Raw genomic sequence first — 18,042 nt, forward strand, 5'->3', positions numbered from 1 at the left:
ATTGACTGTCCACTGTAACTTCATTTTGCATTAGATGAGCTGATAACAATTTTGGCTTTTTTTTTTGTGGCTGAAAAGTACAATCAGCTCTTCTGAGATTAAAAACTAACAAAAAAAAAATCAAACAATCTCAACTGCCTCCTGTATATTGAGAAATTTCATATGGTATTTTAATATTTAAAGGATTTTTTTTAATACTGAATACGTAAAGTCAGCACAGGAGGACAAAAAAGCTGTGAAGAACAGATGTCAGGTGCTGTTTAGGAGACATTTATGATAATTAAAAAGAGAATATATAAAACATTAAAGGTCAGGACATCTACAAACAAGATAAGTAGATCAGACCATATGTTAAGTTGTAAGAATTACCAGGGAATTTTAAGTACATAGTCTCACCAACTTACTTGGAAGGCACACTGAAAATAAGCATAGGAAACTCAATAAAAAAAACTGTGTTAGATACACCGAAGTCCAAAGACCTATAAGCTGTATTTTGGAATGTTAAATAACATAGACAACAACTCGTAGGGACATCAGCAACTGCTCAGTGGTGTTACAGTTCTATTACCAGACTTAAAAACTAACCCCCCAAAAACAAAACAAACAAAAAAAACAACAAACCAAACCAAAACAACAACAACAAAAAAAGCACAAAACACCAAATACTAAACTAGCAACAACAAAACATGGAAAAGGCCTAGCCCTGGATCTTGATTTCAGATGCAGTTTTCAGCTCAAAACAATTTATGGCAAGAAGCATATTAAAACCTCCTATACCAACACTAAGTAATTTAAAGCTTGGGTTTTGGATGTTTCTGCTTCTGAACTCTAGTTTCAGCATCTCTGTGCTGATAGCTCTTTGCAGTTCACAGTGTTGTAACTGAAGAAACGTGTTCCATTTCAACTGCAAATCATTAATAGTAAGTATTAAAAACAATCATTTTTTGTTATTTCCATTGCTTTCTTCTTGTGGAAATGCAGTGTTCTGTAGACTGATTTTGGTTGGGGCATTACTCCATCAGTGCTCACAAAGATGCATTCACTGAATCTGGATCTGTCCTCTCTGCCAGGCCAAACTGCTAGCTGGGCTTTCTGAATGCTTCATGGGCTTCGTTTGGATGCCAGAATAAATGACTTAACTGGTACATGGAAGGAATCAAAATGAAGCATGCATTATTTATTGTAGTAATTACAATCTTACTGAGATACAACCTGAACTAAGATGCCTGCAGCTAATAAACAGAAACAAATGAATAATTGTTAGCATTGACTTGAAAATTTCTGGTTCTGGTGAATATGAACTAGGTTTTTAATGTTGTGCCAATACGTTCAAATAAAGTTAGGATTCCCCTTTATCCTTTTCCTTTCATTTTCCCACACTCTTGTGTACTTCATTATCAAGCTGATACTGTGATCCAGAAGGACTGCCCTATGTAAAGAGTCTTCTGCCAAAGCAGCTTCAAAAACCACAGAGAAACTAACCTCAAAGTTAGTTATTGGTTAAGGCAGTTCAGTAACCTGGCGATCTGCTGTCTACTAAGAGTTTTCTATTGGTAAGGAATCTCAACTAACGATTCTCTGTCAGTGTGTCCTGACTGATACGCTAGCCAGTGGAGCAGTGCATCATCTTATTTCCTCTTAAATAGGGTCCCAGTCATGGGAATATGATAAGATTTGGCTTTAAATTTAATGTTGCAACAAACTTCTATATCTGCGTGGAAATAGTGAAATACCTTCAATTTCTCTAGGTTTGCATCTGTGTTTAGTTTTCTTCTGAATTATTGCTAGGTAAGTAGTTCCATGGGATTTTTGCATTAAAAAAAAAAAAAAGTAAATGAGTGAAGCTGCTTGGAAAGAGAAGAGGCAGCGTGGTAATGCTACTGTTGTGTTTAAATTCTATACTGTTTAACTGCACCAGGCTCTTAAAGTGCTTATTTTAAAGTTCCAGCAAACTTGCATGAAAACATATCCAGCGAATTAATAAATAATTTTTAGCCTTTCTACCGTGCTATAAAGGATATTTTAAGAGAGAGAAAATGGCTGCCATTGCATTATTATTCTACAAAAGACCAAGGTCTTGCCAATTTTATTGGGGTAAAAAAGGCATATGTAAAAACTAGCAAAATGATTGTTTTTGTCCTTAGAATGATATTCTAGATTTTCCCCTTAAACAGTGATATAAGAATATTCTACATGTACTGCACAGCTGTTTTTTAATTTTAAATATATACCTATATATAATTTTAAATATATACCTTTTAATTTTAAATATATATACCTGCTTTGAAGGTAAAGTTTCCAGTAGAAAACCAAGACACAGTACAGAACTATCCAGCCCCCATTATCAGTTTTCTAGGGAAGGATCCTGGAAAGCTGGAAGTGTTTTAGATGGCGTATGACCTAGGAGAGCAGTATCCATGGGGAACTGCCTTTGGTGCCTTAGCATGGGTTCCTCCCATCCAAGTTAAACCATGCCAAGCTGCAGCGAAGTAGTGCAACAAACTCAGATCTTTTGGAAGGGAGAGATGGCTTTACTTTAATGTCAAATCAAGTTGACTTTACCCATTTGTGTCCTCACACCAGCATGCTCACGACACTAGAAGGTGTGTCCACATGATCTGACTAGCATCACTTTTGTGTAGGCTTGGATTTCTCTTGATTAGTGCTGACAAACGAGTTTTGGGGAAGGTCTTTTATATGACAGGACCCAGTGGTCACTATATTTTAATCATTTGCCTCAGACTTACTTACTTCAATCTCTGAATTTAAGGCTGCTGTGCGTGTGTTGCCATTTCTCAGGACAGCTGGGCTGACAGGAGGGGGCACTTGGTGTCACCAAGCGTGGCCATCTCCCCTACTGCATGCTTACACTTCTGGCCCACAGCAGCCTGTTCTAGAGCATAACTAATTTCACCTTTGGGAGTTTAGGGGGTATTCAATATTTTGGGGTAGTATACCTAGGGCATATACCTTGGGACAGTTTTGGATACCTAGCTTGAGAATAAGTGCTAAGTGTTTACTATGAAAATTTAGAACCCTTAAGTTTCCCAGGATTAAGTACTCAAGTATGTACCTAGAAAATGGAATTATGTTTCTTCTTAACAGAACCTGGGAATCTGCACAGTCTGGTGGGCATTTTCATTGCACTGGAGTCAGACAGTGCTTCCTGCATCCCTGAGAAGCCTGAGTTTGGTAACTTCCAGAGGTCCTCACAGAAAGGTTTCAATAAGGACTTCTAGGGAGGGAAGACAGACAAACAAAGGCCAAAGAAGGTTTATTGCTTAGAGCAATGATCATTTTTTTTTTTTTTGTTCTTTTGTAGTTAGAAGGCAAAGTTCCTTTCTGCTTATTGTTTGGAGGTTTATGTTACATAAATATGTGTGTTGGAACTAGAATTTTATATGAGCATAATTCTGAAATAAACAAGTTAACATTGAGATGTTTAAAAGCTGTGTGGCCTCAACTTTGGGAGAAGAAAGTTGTCCTTTGGATAAATAAGGGAGATAAATAAATAAATTAAAAAGCCTTACAGCAAAAATATGTTTCAGGCCATCTAAATAATTGGAATACTCATGAGTAATTAGAGACAGCACTTGGCTGTCAGGCCCATGGGCAGTCTCCCCCTACCCCAGGTGTGAACATCACCCACCTAGGTGGCTCTGCCCTTTCTATAGGCAGATTCCCATCTCCTCCGCTCCCATCCCCTTTTCCACTTGGCTTTTTCTATGCCACAGACCCACTTCCTGGTCACTTCTTGAGGAGTGTCATCAGGTTTCTGTTGGCTTCAACCTCTGGTGAGTAAGTCTGGCTGGAGGCTCTTCTGCCAGCCACAGCAGCGCTCCCCTGACTTAGAAGGTGCAAATAGGCAGCAGACACTGGCACCAAGTAGGTCACTGATGGAGCTGCTGAGCAACACAAGCCACCCTAATTTACCTCTGTAAAGAGATACGGGTTTGTTTTTCACTTTCACTCTATTTCTATTATTATTTGTAACATATTGATGTTACCCTGTACCCAACATACTGTGTTACCCAACAGCAGGGAACTATTATAAGGTCCTGTACCAGAATTAAACATATAATCATTTTGAGACTCAACCAAAAAGTAGCTTTGCAAAGCACAATTTAAAAAAAAAAAATATCAGGTAAGAATCACAATAAAAAAAAATCAGGTAAGAATAATTGCAGCTGTGTGACTTCCCACTGATCAAATGCATATATTTCCTATGTCTCCTCTCACTTTAATTATGCTCTTTTAGCTGGCATTAGCAATAGTAGAAATAGGGAAAAGGGGAAACACTGGTTGAAAAGACACAGCTTTTGAAAAGCAATTTACATATTTCAGCTAAGAGAAACAAAATCTAAGGCTTTGAAAGGACTAATGAAGTGCTTGAGAAGGGGAGGAATGAGTTTCATAAGTTTAATTCATGATGTTGTGGCAGGCATCTACAGTTCAATTCTGCATCAATTGCTTTTAGATGAGCTCTGCATTAAATCTGAATAAATTTATTTAGAGATTTATATGATTTTTTTTTAAACTGTTGTCAATAAGAGCATGTAGATACTGTCAACCTATTACCTTGAATAGAAATATCTCGTTGAGATCTGAACTGCTGCTAGAACACTAGATCAGTACAGATTTTTAAAAGTAAAACAGTCATACTTTCTGATAGAATAAGTACTGTTCATAGGTAATTTTCCCTTTTACAGACTCCCTGGTTACACTGAAATGTTACTGGATACCCTTCTTTGTCAGAAAATTAACGTAGTAGAAGTAAAGCAGCATAAAATCTTCAAAACTTTAAGGACCTTGTCTTTTGTGGATTTGCTTTTGATAAAAGCAACTTAATCTTTAATATTCTTTTCTGTTAAAGTTTAACTTCTGATTTTCATAAAACTATGTAACACTTCTCTTTACCAGCTTTCCTCTCATTTTATTTCCCTTTGTATTATACTGTTTTCTACAGCTTTATGTAATCGTGTCTTATGAATGCATTTTCTGTGCATTAAGTGCATTTTATGGTGTTTTGCAGCAGCTCATTTGGTCTAAATTTTTTGTGGGTAAGCCATTCTTTTGGAGAATTTTAATTTTTGTTCTAAATTATTTGCTGAAATGCTGCTGTGAATAGAATTGATAAAAGTAGTTCTTTGTCATGATGACATATTAAGGAAATAATAATTTAGATACATCAGGATACTGGTTTTGAATAATGGGCACCACTGGCTTAGTGAGACATGATATTTATTCTAAGCATTGTTATATGCTATTAATGTTAATTTGCTGGATGTCATTAACTGATGTCTTTTTTGGGGAATACACATATATTGATGTGCACTCATAAACAAAAGAAAATAATAAATTATCCAGAAACACTTCAAAAAAGGAGTGGTTCAGGGGAAAAGAAATGATCATCCTCTTTGCAAACCTGGAAAGTAATTTCTCTCCTTTAAAATAAAACCTGCACCATTTTTTAAATGGCATGCTTTATCTGTGTTCTGAATCCATTACTGTGCATCTCTGATTACGCAGATCTTGACAATAAGAGTTGGATTCATCTGGTGTCTCTCAATTGTCAATAGAGAGGCAGGTGACTCCAGGAGGCAGTTCTTCTCTTATATCTGTCTTAGATACTTATCTTAGAAGAGGATATATTACCCTCTGGAGCTGACTGTGTATGCAATATTGTTATTTCCTATTTTAAAAACAGGCCAAGATAAGCATGAAGAGCTCCGTGCTTCCTATAGTTCTCTTTATTTTGTTGGAGCTATGGCAATTGCGGCTCTTTAGCTACTGCGCTTGTTCAAATGGCTCTGCATTTTAAGTGCACAAAGGCTCTCTGTGAATGGTAGAATCTTTCTGGCTGGGAGATACAATACTTTAACCACTGTTATTATGTGGCACAATAAAAATGAAAGTCTTCAATTATACCAGCACTTAAACCAAATCAGTGTTGTTCTTCAGATCTTTTGTTTGCCTGATGGTTTGACATTCATAGCAATAACAGGCTTGCAGTGCTGTATTCTACCTGCTTCCCTTCCATATATAAACATAACGTTCAATTTTTTAAAAATAGGAGGTTGCAAAAAATAGTGTCTGGAGAAGCAAGACTTTTAGAACCATCTCCTGCTTTTTCTATTTGTTACAGGATAAATGCAATGTGTATCAATAATATCCATTTAATTAGCTTGTACAATATAATTTCTCTATTTTTTTCTGGTTTGCACAAACTTGCGCTGCTCATTGCCTTTCATGTTAACTATGCTAGCTGAACTCCTAAAAAACAAAACAAAACAAAAAAACACCTTTGCCTCTGTTAGGCATCTTTTGCACAGCCAACTTAAACAGGAACAACTGTAAAAATAAAACGGTGATTCAGTGTAGTGCCACATTAGTCTTGTCTATGTTTATTCGTTGTGGTAGCTTTTTTCCAAATATTTGTTAATTCTAGTATCTTTACTCTCCCTTTGGTGAGAGCAATACTAATTTTAATGTGTTCATTCATCTAGTTTTCCATGGATTAGACGTTCTTCATTTCCTCTCCTAAGTAAAATGAATGTAGTGGTGCTCTGTTAAGTAGTCAGTGTTTCACGACAGCAATGTGGATGTTTTAGTGGTGTTGAAATTATTGCCCGTTGGAGAATATATAGCTTTTTTCAGGACCTACGGTCTGAGTTTCATAGCCAGCCAAGTGAAGTTAATGGGTTGACTCTGCATTATGCAGGACCTTCTTGTATAGTGCTAATTAATGAGTGCCATGCATTAAAGCTGAAACCTTTTGGATGAGAAGTAACAGCAAGACTTCAACCATTTGTACTAATAAAAGAGAAAGGGCCATTTGGGGTTACCCTGACCAGATTTCAGCTTGTATTACATCCTGCAATCCTGCATAATAACCTTCTTACTACATTTCAGTGCCATAGTCTGGTGGTCTTTAATTCTTTCTCTAAGCTATATTGTGGTTTGGCACAGCTGAGCCCCTCCTGTGTTGCCTCTCCTATGTTACTGCAGTGCTACCTGTTTCTACGTGGAAGAAATCATTCCACGTAGAAACAGGTAGCACTGCAGTAACATAGGAGAGGTGTTTAAAGTTTGGTCTGCTTTTGCTGCCCGAAAGATTGTTGATATTTTGGCTTTGGTACGTGAGGTAGGAGAGAACATTTTCCATTTAAGAAAAGCATGAAATTGCCAAGTTTGACAGTCTATAAAACAGCTATCAAAGAGCAATTGAAGACTTTCAAAAGAAGATTTGTGGGTGTGATTATGCTCGGGGGAGAGGGAAAAGAAGTAGGGATCTGCTGCAAAGAGGCAAATCCCGTGAGGACTGAGGCATCAGACAAGCTTTCCAACAAGAGCCTGGAGCATTATTGTGTGCAGCAGGTGATGCGAATGAGTCTGAAAAGCTCAGATTAAATGAATGCAGGTGTTGGTGTTAGAAAATCATGTCTCAAAAGGATAGTGCTAGTTACCGTCAAGGGATTGTTCTTGCCAAAAGAAGTTTGGAGGTAATTTAAATTGCAGCACAACTTGACTTTGTGTTAGCTCCAAGCAAGGTCATAAAAATAGTCATGCATATGATTTAGTTCTGCACGTGAGTCAGCTCTGGAGCAGGAATACTCTTAGACTTCTTTTGTTTGGAAAATTGACATGCTTGAGACATTTCAAGCCCAGGCTCACCATTTTGTTAAAGTTCTAGTACAAATTTTTGAAACCAGGAGGAGAAACAATTCAAAATGGATTTATGACAATCAGTTTCATGACAATCTTGATGTTTTTCTGTAATGGTCACAATAAGGAAGAACAGCTCTTGAAAATAAAACAATAGATATAAACATGCAGTGTAGGTTGAGGGCACTATAAAATCTTTTTTTTTTTTTTTTCAGTATTTTTCCAGTACATTAACATTTTGTGTAAGTAGATGGATTATTCTTAAAAAAAAAAAAAAAAAAAAAAAAAAGTGTTCTTGCGGTATTTAGGAATTTTAGTCCATTGCATTTGGGTGTAATCAAGTTGGTGCACAAAAAGGACAAACAGAGAAGCTTTTACAATTTTTAAAAGGATATGGCCTTAGAAGGGAGGGGGATTTCGTTTCTGTGTTTAGAAGGGGCCGTGGTAAGGCCACATGGAGTGGCATCATTTGGTGGTCCCAGCCTTTGGTGGGCTTGCTTAGAGAAAGGTGAAACTTCTGACTCTGATGCTACCCAGTGGAGGGCTGCATGCATCTGCTGCTGTTACATACATCTATAGTCCTGAGCCATTTATAAGATACAGGCTAATTCAGCTGTACCTGGAGACTTGTGGTTATTTCAGAGGATAAATAGTCCTGTCATATTATCATCACTTTGCTGAGCAGTATGAGACTGCTAACATTTACTCTCTTTGGTTAATTCAAAGAAAGCTATAAACTTTGCTTGTGAACTGTTTTGCACAGCTGCTTTTAAAACACATTTCTGTGAGCCATATCATTGTTGACAGAACTTTTGATTATGTTTGACTTTTATTTTTGCTCTCAGTATTTTATGTACTTGAATTAATGATTATAAGGTGTCCTATTACTGATAAGATCCTAACTATATGAAGGACAGAAGTAAAGCTCTTTCACTTTTCTCCTGCTTCTCCTCTCGCTTTCCTTGGATACGTCATGTAGGAGAAGAAAGCCAAAGCAAGGCACAAGTATCCATGTGCAAAAAAAAGTCATAATCTGTTTATGCTGGTGCTGAGAATGCTTTATCTTGTTTTAAGTATGTTGATACAGTGCATTCAAAAATCTTCCTGTGCTCAGTCTGTAATTATTATTGCAATAATCTAATTCAAGCATGATGGACTATATAGTTAGAGTATTTTTGTCAAATACTTTCATTAATCCATAAGGTTTTGGTTTCCTGTTGGTGAGAGGTGAAAAATCAATCTAGAAATGTTTTAATGGCTGCAGGACTGGCCACCCCACCCAGGAGCACACTGAGCCACCAGGCTCGAGAAAGAGCCATTCCTCACTGAAGCTGCTCCCCTTTCTCTCCCCACCCATTTCTGAAGCCCAAACAGTGCAGATGTTGCTGATTTCCAGATGCATTTTCCCACTCCCACCAGTTTTTTCTAGATAGGAGATTGCAGGATGTTTTTGAAAACTACATTTTTTGCAAGTTTCCCAAAATCTTTAAATTAAATTCTGTGAATCTTTTTTTTTTTCCCCCCCAGTAATTAAATCCATAGGTCTTTTCCAAGAAATTCATTTAAAATTTATGTTGTTTTTCCCAAAGGGAGTTTTCTGCTATGCAAAATAAATAAAAATAAATAAAGCCCTTTGATCACCTTTCCTCCCCCCTTTAATATGGGCAGTGTTTCCAGCGTAACCTGTGTTCTGTGCCTATAGCTGGTACAGTGTGGGTCTTCATGTGCTACCCAGTCTATCAGGGGAATTGTGCTAAGTATAAGAATTGAGAGCCTCAAATTTCCTTGACTGTGGCTGATTCATGCTCCCAAATCAGTGAGCATCTGTTGGCTGTATCCTACTGCATTTCTACAGAGGCGGTACTGCCCTTGACCGTGCTGAGAGGAGGGTGCTTGCTCTGCCCTGGTGCAAACTTGTTAGGAAAAGCCTGTCATTGCTTTGGACGGCCTGGGGTTGGAGGGAAATGGGAGGTACAGGCTTTGGGAAAGGAAAAGACAAGGAATAAACAAGGCTGGCCATCTTGAGATAGTAACTGTATTGTCAAAGCGAACACTGAGGTTTCAGAGAGAAATCTCTTGGCAGTGTCATAAATTATAACTTCTGTTTGTATTTGCTGCTGTGCAGATGTGAAATTGTGCAGTTAAGAAAATTATGCACAGGTTAGAGAAGCAGACTTTTCCAGTAGGGTGCTTCACTTAGGTGATATCTGCAGAAAGTTTGTCAGAGCTCTTTTGCACTCTTAAAGTACTCCAAATCCACGGGATCTGGGGAGAGCACGTATCTCATAGCCTACCCTAACGAGTGATAAACTAGCATTACGTCTGTGTTTTCGGTGTAGTTGTGGGGCTTGTTGTCTACTTATGGAGTATATGGTTAAGTTAAAATTCATAATCTGGCAAAAGAATAGGTTTAAGGTGAGATGCTGGGCAAAAAACAGCAAGAGAGTTTAGGAGACAGCTTATGTGCTCTTGCACATATTTAAGGCATAAAGAAAACAGAGCTGAAATAAGGAATAATGGAGGGGTATGGGTAGATGCGCATTGTGAAAAGGGTGAAAAATATAAGTAGTATGAAATCAAATATCCTTTGTGTGGAAGTCAGAAAGTTTCTACTGTCGAAGGCTTTTTGCTGCTTGCTTCTTAGGATGGGAGTGCTCCCACCCTGAAATCTCTCCCTCAGAAAGCAGCTCAAGCATCTTCTGTCACTGTAGCGGTTTCTTTATGAGGGAAAGGGCAACATGAAAATAATTTACTAGCAGCGCTTGGGAACTGTAGCCATCTATTCCCTGACTGAATGCAGATGACAGTAAGTGGCATGTTAGGGTACAAGTTGAATTAGCAGCATTAATTAGCTGTCTGAGCTCTGTTTATTGTTTTTCCTTCTGTGAATCTTTTCCAGACACATTTTGTGGGTCACACATGAAATATTATTAAAGCAACTGCCTACCGTGTGTGTGTGTTTTTATTTATCTCCATTCTATAATTCTTTGAATCCAGGACGATCTGGGAAAATTAACCTTTTCAGAAGGGTAAGGAGAACAGTTATTAACCTTAGTGGGTTGGTTTGGACTGACTTTGTGAGGTAAAAGTGAGTTTGAAAACGAAGTGTTCTTGCACTGCTTGCGGAAGGGAAGCAGTGGGTAGGGGGAGGTATGATGAAACATGCCTGTCCTGAAAGGAAGGGTGTTAGTTTCACCATGCATTGCCTGTGATGCATTATCTTTCCCATGTCCTTCCATGCTTTTTTTTTTCTTCTAAGTTGTCTGGATAAGCTGTCTGATAATGCACCTGCCTCAAAAGCATCCCAGGCTGCAGCGGCAGCTTCAACCATGTTACACAGCAGGGGCAGTGGGATGGGACATGGTGCCTCGAAGGCATGGTTTGTAGCACAGCTTTCCATGGGGGAGTGCCTGGGCTATGTCTCCCAGGCTCTGGCAGGGGTAGTGCAAAGGGGATGTTGTTCGGACTTGGTGCTGCTTTGGTGCCACTCCTGTCCCACGGTTTGCCGACAAGTAATTCCCATGTCCCTTGCTCCTCGGCTCATGGAGAGCCCTCACCCACTTCAAGAGTTATTGAAGGGGTGCTTGTGCAGTAAGTTCTGATTGAACTTGGGTTTGTTTCCTATTTGTATTTCATAATTTGGGGAAGTGATGACTCAACTGACCTTCAAAGGAAGTTGACACTGGACTGCAATAAGAATATAAATTTATTTTTTTAATTTTTTTCTTCAAATTGACCTGTACAGCCGTCTCTTCAATACTTTGTTACTTCTGTAGGAGGGCATGAATCAGCTGTGATGACTTGGTGAAGTTTGTGCATTATCTGTACCTATGCTTTTATGTGGGCATTTTTAGTCACTGTAGTGCTTGTTCTTGCTGGTGAAAGAACCTGTAGGATGTGGTTTTCCCCCATAAACTGATGGACTTATTTACATATTCAGAAGTGCTTATTGCTTTGTTTGCTGTCACCAGTTGCTTTTCAATCTTGTTTGGCTTTAATTGTGTCACAAAATTTAATTTGTTGGATTTTTGCTGGCCTTCACTATCCTTGAAAGAAAACAATGAAGACCAGCCATTATTAAACCAAAGAATGGTATTTATGCAGGACCAAATGCTATAAACTATGTATAAATGTAGGCCCAGAGTTGGAAGGAGGCTCTTAGTGATGAGGGCAGTTGGATTCTGCAGCAGTTTTGAAATAGAAATGGGGAATTTGATAAATATATTAATAGATCATGTGGCCCTTTGATACTGAGCAGCTGGGTATCTAAAGCTCACCTTGCAAGCTCCATATGTATGAAAGCAGCGGCTCACAGAAGCAGGTGGTAGCTTGGAGAAGGGTGATTGCTTCAGTAATTTATGGAGTGATAAGACGTAGTGGCATAGCAACGTAACAGGACAGATTCATCATCAGCTAGGTCTTACCAGTTCTAAAGAACAGCCTTGCTTACTTGTGTGGGATCCCTCTTAAACAAGCAAATGCAGAACTTCCTAGCAGCAGCTGGTTTATGGAGCAAGTGCTAGCATCTGGAGAAGCAGAGCAGAGAGTTTGGTACTTTGATCTGAATCTTTTGCTACAAGCGGTCAGTGCTCAGCAATCTGTTAACTGTGTGATAACTGATAAAAATAACCAGCAAAAAAAAAGGTGTTATAAAGAGCATTACTGCAGCACTGTGAAAGGATTGAAATCATCCTTCTGACAGCGTGCATCACAACCGCTAAAGTGTCCGGGAATGCTTCAGCACCTGAAAGAGACGTTAAAAGAGTCTCTTGTGTACAATGAACAAATCTAAGTGTTAGAAAGTAGCAATTCTACCGTCCCTTTTCTTACAGCTTTCAAGTGGTCTTGCATCTGACTAAAATCCTCCATGGTTTCGACAGGTCCCCCCCTCCTGCACATGCCTTCCTGTTCTAGTGGAGGTAGCTCCCCTTCTCCTCAGCTAATCCTGCACTTCATCATGAAGCTGCAAGCACTGCCTGGTGAAGTTCTCGTTATTTCTTGACTGTGCCCTGTGTTTTAAGTCCTTTCTCATCTCCTCCTCCCATTTATTTTCTCAGACTCTGGAACATTTACAATTCCTTAACCTGAAGTTGCTGGTCTCCCACTGAAGGTTTGTCAGCTTTCTGAATGCTAGCTACTCCTGCAGCCGTGGCGAAAGATAATTCCTCTGTAGCTTGTGTCTGCCAGTTGAACCACGGAGGCAGTTCGTTAGTTCACTCATTAGCTTTTCTCTCAAAATTACAGGGCGCAGACATGACTCCCTCTGCTTCGTCTTGTTATTTCTGATATCTGGAGGCTGTGACTGTGGCTTGGCCTCCAGTGAGGCCACTTAGCAGTGACTCGCCCTCCCCATCATCCCTGCCCTGTCTTCTCAGCTTCCAGCCCCTCTGTGAAGACCCATGAGGTCTGTGTGACCGACGGCACATGGCCCTTTCCTTAAGGAACCTGAGCCCTGAACCACATTTCTCAAGCACTGTTTGCCACCAGACCTCATAAAATAAATGTGGATTTGGCTGGCGGAAAAAGGAAGATTTTGTGTGCACTAGCATTCACTGAAACAAATGAAAGCTTTTCTAATTAGACTTTTTCTAAATTTTTAATTAATTTTTCATGTTTTATTACTTTTTTTTTTTTAAAATACTAATTCATTTTTTATGATGGTGTTAAAGAAGCTGTGGCTTTCAGCTACAGTGGTGAAAGCATTACAGTTTCATGCACTGAAAAATTGAGAATGGTATGTTTTTGGAAGTCTGTTAGTTTACAGCTCCTATTGCCTGAAGTTTTAAAACACCATTGATACAATGCTTTGCTAAGATACGCTAGCACTGCTTTACAGAGCAGTGACATTTTGTGTTATAAAATATTTCTTGAAGCAAGGGGGTTACTTATTATCTTGTCCCTGTAGGCTGATAACCAGCGCAGAGGTTGTCACTTGAGGTGTAGATTACTGTATGTAACAAAAAAAAATTTGAATTGTTTCAGATGCATTTGAGCAACAGATGTATTTATGATCTTGAAATTAAAAACAGATTTGTTTTCAAATAAAAATGGTACATCATGGTACATTCTCATTTCAGGATATCTGATCATATCAGTAGGATGCAACACTAGTTTATTTTTTTTCGTATCTGAAAGGTAAATTAATATTTATGCACACAAGTAAAAGTGGTCTTGATATTTTTTTAATCCTATCCTGGAAGCACAGAGTCTATAAAAATATTCTCTACTCAGCAAATGCAACTTTTTTTTTTGTCTGCAGCTTGACACAATGTAATTTTAGTGCTGAGATGTTAATAGCATTTTCAGGGGAATAATTCATACAGTTCTATTGCTTATGTCAGTGTCAAACAGAAAAGAAATTTGCCAGACCTGAGGAACTGTTAAAAGGCAGAGTGAGCTTATACAACACGTGGAAGGGCACACGTCCTCCGTGGTGCAGAAGGCTGTCCACTGGACAGCTGAAGGCATCCTTCAGATTTCAGCTTCTGCCTTTCTTTCTGGTTTTGGAGGCAATGGATGATATTCCTGAACTTTCCATTTTCTCATGCTTAATCCACTTAGTAGCATACCTGAGCCATGAGCAGGCTGTGAGAGCTCTTTGACCCTATTAATGTGCTGTAGAACAAGTTGTCTACTAGGATCTATTTACCTGATCCAGTGAAATGATTGTATTAATGTTTTAAATTGCACTTTGCACTTGTTTTTAATGTAGCTTCATGTTTTCAGGGCATAATCTGGCTCTTCCCACACTGTGACTCTCCGAATTTCAGCAGAACTGCTGGCATGTTTCAAATGAGCCGTGTGCTAAGTGCTCTGGTGGACGGGGGCCAGAGCGCTCCCCACAGCACAGGGCTGAGCCCTGCCTGCTGCTGCATGAACATATAGCCACATATAGCCACCTATAGCCTGGGATAAGCTGGGATTCGTGCCATAGGAAGCCCCATGGTGCTGCGAGGGTTCAGAAGGCACATTACCCTGCAGGGAGTGGCTCAGGCTCACAGCAAATACAAGCGTGAAGGAAGCAGCACCCACAGCCTCCTGCTTTTGAAGCTGTCATCAAACAAGAGAGGTGCCTTGCTGCAGCTAGGGAAGGGCTCGGCTGATTAATTGGCTCATTGCTGAGCTCAAGTGGGCTCCTGCTCGCCTCTCCTCACACACTGTTGCAGATGGCATTAACTCAGCCTCCTTTCCCATTATAAGGGCTGGGAATGCCTTTACTTGGACATTGGATAAATGGATAAAAGAAATTATCTATGCATAGGCTCTGTTACCACTGTTACTGTTCGAGAGGAAGCAGCAGGGCAGCAGGAGGCAGGCAGGAGATCTCTGTTTTGTCTCTGAATCCCATTAGACCACAGAGATGCTCCAGAGCCCTTATCAATAAAGCACTGTGTGTGTCTTCTCTGTGGGTAGAAGGAACATGGAGTATCACATAGTTCAGGCAAGTATTTTGGCAAGTATTAGTTTGTAGCTAAGTCTTTAACCTGATTTTATGCAGATTCTAATTTTGTCACTTTTTTTTTTTGGTGGATTTATTTGATAATTGATTTTTTAAATGAGTTTAATTTGAACAAACTTTTAGGTTGTTTTTATTTTTTGTTGTATAAGACAATGTTTTTCATTTTTGTTGTATAAGACAAGACAAGGAAGGTAAAAGGTGTGGTGTTAATTAGTATAACACTAAACTTACTTTATTAACTACTGAATTCAAGGTGACTGATTCTGTTCCTGGGAGGCATCTCTTGGCTTGGTGACAGAAGATGAAATTGCGGATGTGGGACAAAAATAAAAGAGTGCAAGGAGCACTGGCAAAGCTTAGAAATAGAAAAGCCTAAATATATTAAAAAAAAAAAAAGCTGGAAGTGGGGCAGACATGGGGTTGGGAGTTGCAGAATACAACATGGTAGAGGACCACAATAGTTGGAAGAAAGAAATGATGGGAGGAGAAGTTGAGAAGTTGAGCTTGGGTATGTGAATCGTACAGTAGCTTAGCTGGAAAAAAGGCAGCAAATTAAACTTGCATAAAATCTAGTATTGTGCAATCGGCACATGCTTGCTTTATTTCATGTAAAGGCAGCATAGTATAGTACGTAGAAACTGGTGTTATTGGAAGTTTTCTGCAGGATGGAGTAAGAACAGATTTTATACAAATATTAAAAAATAAATAAATAAATACAGATCTTAGCTAGTAAGATTCCTGCTTTTTAAGGTTAATTTTAGTACTCTAACTGTGCAGCATGACCCATATCTTAACAAACCAAAATCTTTGGGTGCATAAACATACTCAAGTATCTGGGTCCTAATGCTTAATTTGCTTGAGCAGAAGCAGCTTACTTTAGAAAAGTAGAGATTGGTACATACATTGTGTCTGTATGCATGCTGAAGCCACAGCTGAACATTGAGTTGAGGGGGGAGTACCGCACCCCACCTCACCCCAAATTGAAATAAATTGTGAAATCATACAGTCTCAACTGCAGTGGTGGAGGGATACAAATAATATTGAAAATATTCTAGCAATGCAATGTGATTGCAATGGGTTCTTGTTTAAGACTCACATCTCAATTTTGTTTCTGTGCAGAGGGCTTGTTTTCCCCCTTTTGCAGTTCCCCTTCACTCCTCAAACTCCTTGTCATACAGTCAGACATTTTGGTGTCGTGAGCTTAGCTGGGATGCTGGAGCTGGTGGATTGTCCTGCTGGGCAATACTGCTTCATGCAAGCTGGCGTGAAGTAACTCAACTCTGTTCATTCCCTACCTATTGCAACTGTTCATTTAAAAGAAAGTTTAATTACGTGTTTCTAGTCAAAACATATGCTGACATCTGCTAAGTGCAAAGTGCTTAGGGCGAGTGAAAATAAACTGAGCATACAGTTGTTCTCTTCAGATATTCTAGGTAGTGAAATAACAGGAGTTAAGCCATATTAATGCTTTTTTGTGTCTCCTGCAACATTTTGTATTTGCCAATCATACCTATTTCTCCACTGTAATACTAAAGCCCATTACTTGCCTTTTTCTCCCTTTGTTCTTTTATTATTATTATTTTTTTTCAGCAGAGATCAAACCTCTTTCTCTCTACAACTCTTTATTTTTTACGTTTCACTGAATTCAAGGAAAAAATGCCAGGAACATGAAGTCTGGTGATCCATTGAAGAAACCTTTTTTATTTTACAGTTCCTGTAAAAATAGAAGATGAAGAAAAATGGTCCAAAACCTAACACAGGACAAAGGTCCAAAAAAGTATTTATTGGACATATGCTTCTTGATGGGTATATGTGTCTTCTGTGCTTGCCAGAATCTACAGGTTAGAAGGTAACAGAGAAACATTCCTGCATCTAAGGAGATCTTTCTGTATGCTATTCAGAAAATATTTATATAGTCCTTAAACAAGAAAAAGTTATACTTAACACTCAGAGTTGACTTAGAAGTATATAGAGAACAAGAGCTAATACTGTTATGCTGAGACCCTTGAACTTTTCAAGACGAAAAAGAAGCAAAGGCAAGAAGGATCTCTGGAGGTTTCTGGTTCAATTTCTTCTCAACCAATGCTAACTTCATAGCCCCGTGGCCAGGTCACTCATGTTTTGAAGACCTCCAAGGGCATGACTTCTTCCCCCTCTGCGGGTTGTGGCATTGCCTCTGCTCAGCCTCCTAGTCCCAGCTGGAGCTGCTGACTTTGCACCCCTGGCAGACAGGACATGTGCTTTGTGCTGGTCGAGAGCTCCATGAAGCCTGCGAGGTGGAGATGACAGAGCTTTCTAGCGGAGCTACAAGGACCTTGGAGAGAAGAGAACAAAGATGATCCTTTAAGATTTGAAAAACAAATCAGTAGTTGGAATAAGCAAGTTTCTTCCATTTCTGATAGCAAGTATTGTTGCTTTGATTAAAAACTATAAAGAGTACACACTGCTGTCGTGCTAGAAAGCAAGGCTAGTGTTTTTCAAAGCGGAAACTATGAAGTTTCATCTTCTTTAATTACAGTGCAAATGAAGGGCATGCTAAACAGTAAAATCTTTGCAGACTACCCTAGGTTGTGCTAAATAGTGTCTTTCAAGTTTGCAATAAAATATGATGACACAGAGTATAGCTGTCTTTGTTGGTATCATGTCTCTGCTAAATGGCCTCGCAGTGCTGATGGTCAAAATTGCTCTGTGTCACAAGGGAGTGTAATTCACTGTAGTGCTAAAATACATTTGTTTTCAGGAGAAAATGTTGTTTTTTTTTTTTTTTTTTTTTTTTAATTAAAGTCCACACTTAAAAATCTTGCTGAAACACTTTGAAACATCAGATAATTCAGAATAGAGCACTACGGTAGTGTTTTTACATAATGTAAGGAAATAGGCTTTTCCATCTTGTATTGATGTTTATGATTTGAAAAGTT

General features: G+C 38.9%; 1 protein-coding gene across 26 annotated transcripts in view; it reads left to right on the forward strand.

Moving 5' to 3' along the window:
* Window positions 1–18,042, forward strand: part of CHRM3 (cholinergic receptor muscarinic 3) — a 285,519-nt gene that overhangs the window by 84,318 nt on the left and 183,159 nt on the right. For 6 of the 26 annotated variants that reach the window (XR_011094647.1, XM_068676266.1, XM_068676267.1 and 3 more), the window contains one exon: window positions 1,749–1,788. The exons of 17 other annotated variants lie outside the window; for them this stretch is intronic. The gene's annotated coding sequence lies outside the window, so the exon portion shown is untranslated. Of the gene's footprint in view, window positions 1–1,748; window positions 1,789–3,105; window positions 3,743–16,835; window positions 17,743–18,042 lie in introns of those variants that run through there. 3 more of the 26 variants (XR_011094651.1, XR_011094644.1, XR_011094646.1) reach the window with 2 other exon arrangements.

Source organism: Anas acuta, chromosome 3 (genome assembly GCF_963932015.1).
Source record: "Anas acuta chromosome 3, bAnaAcu1.1, whole genome shotgun sequence".
NCBI lineage: Eukaryota > Metazoa > Chordata > Aves > Anseriformes > Anatidae > Anas > Anas acuta.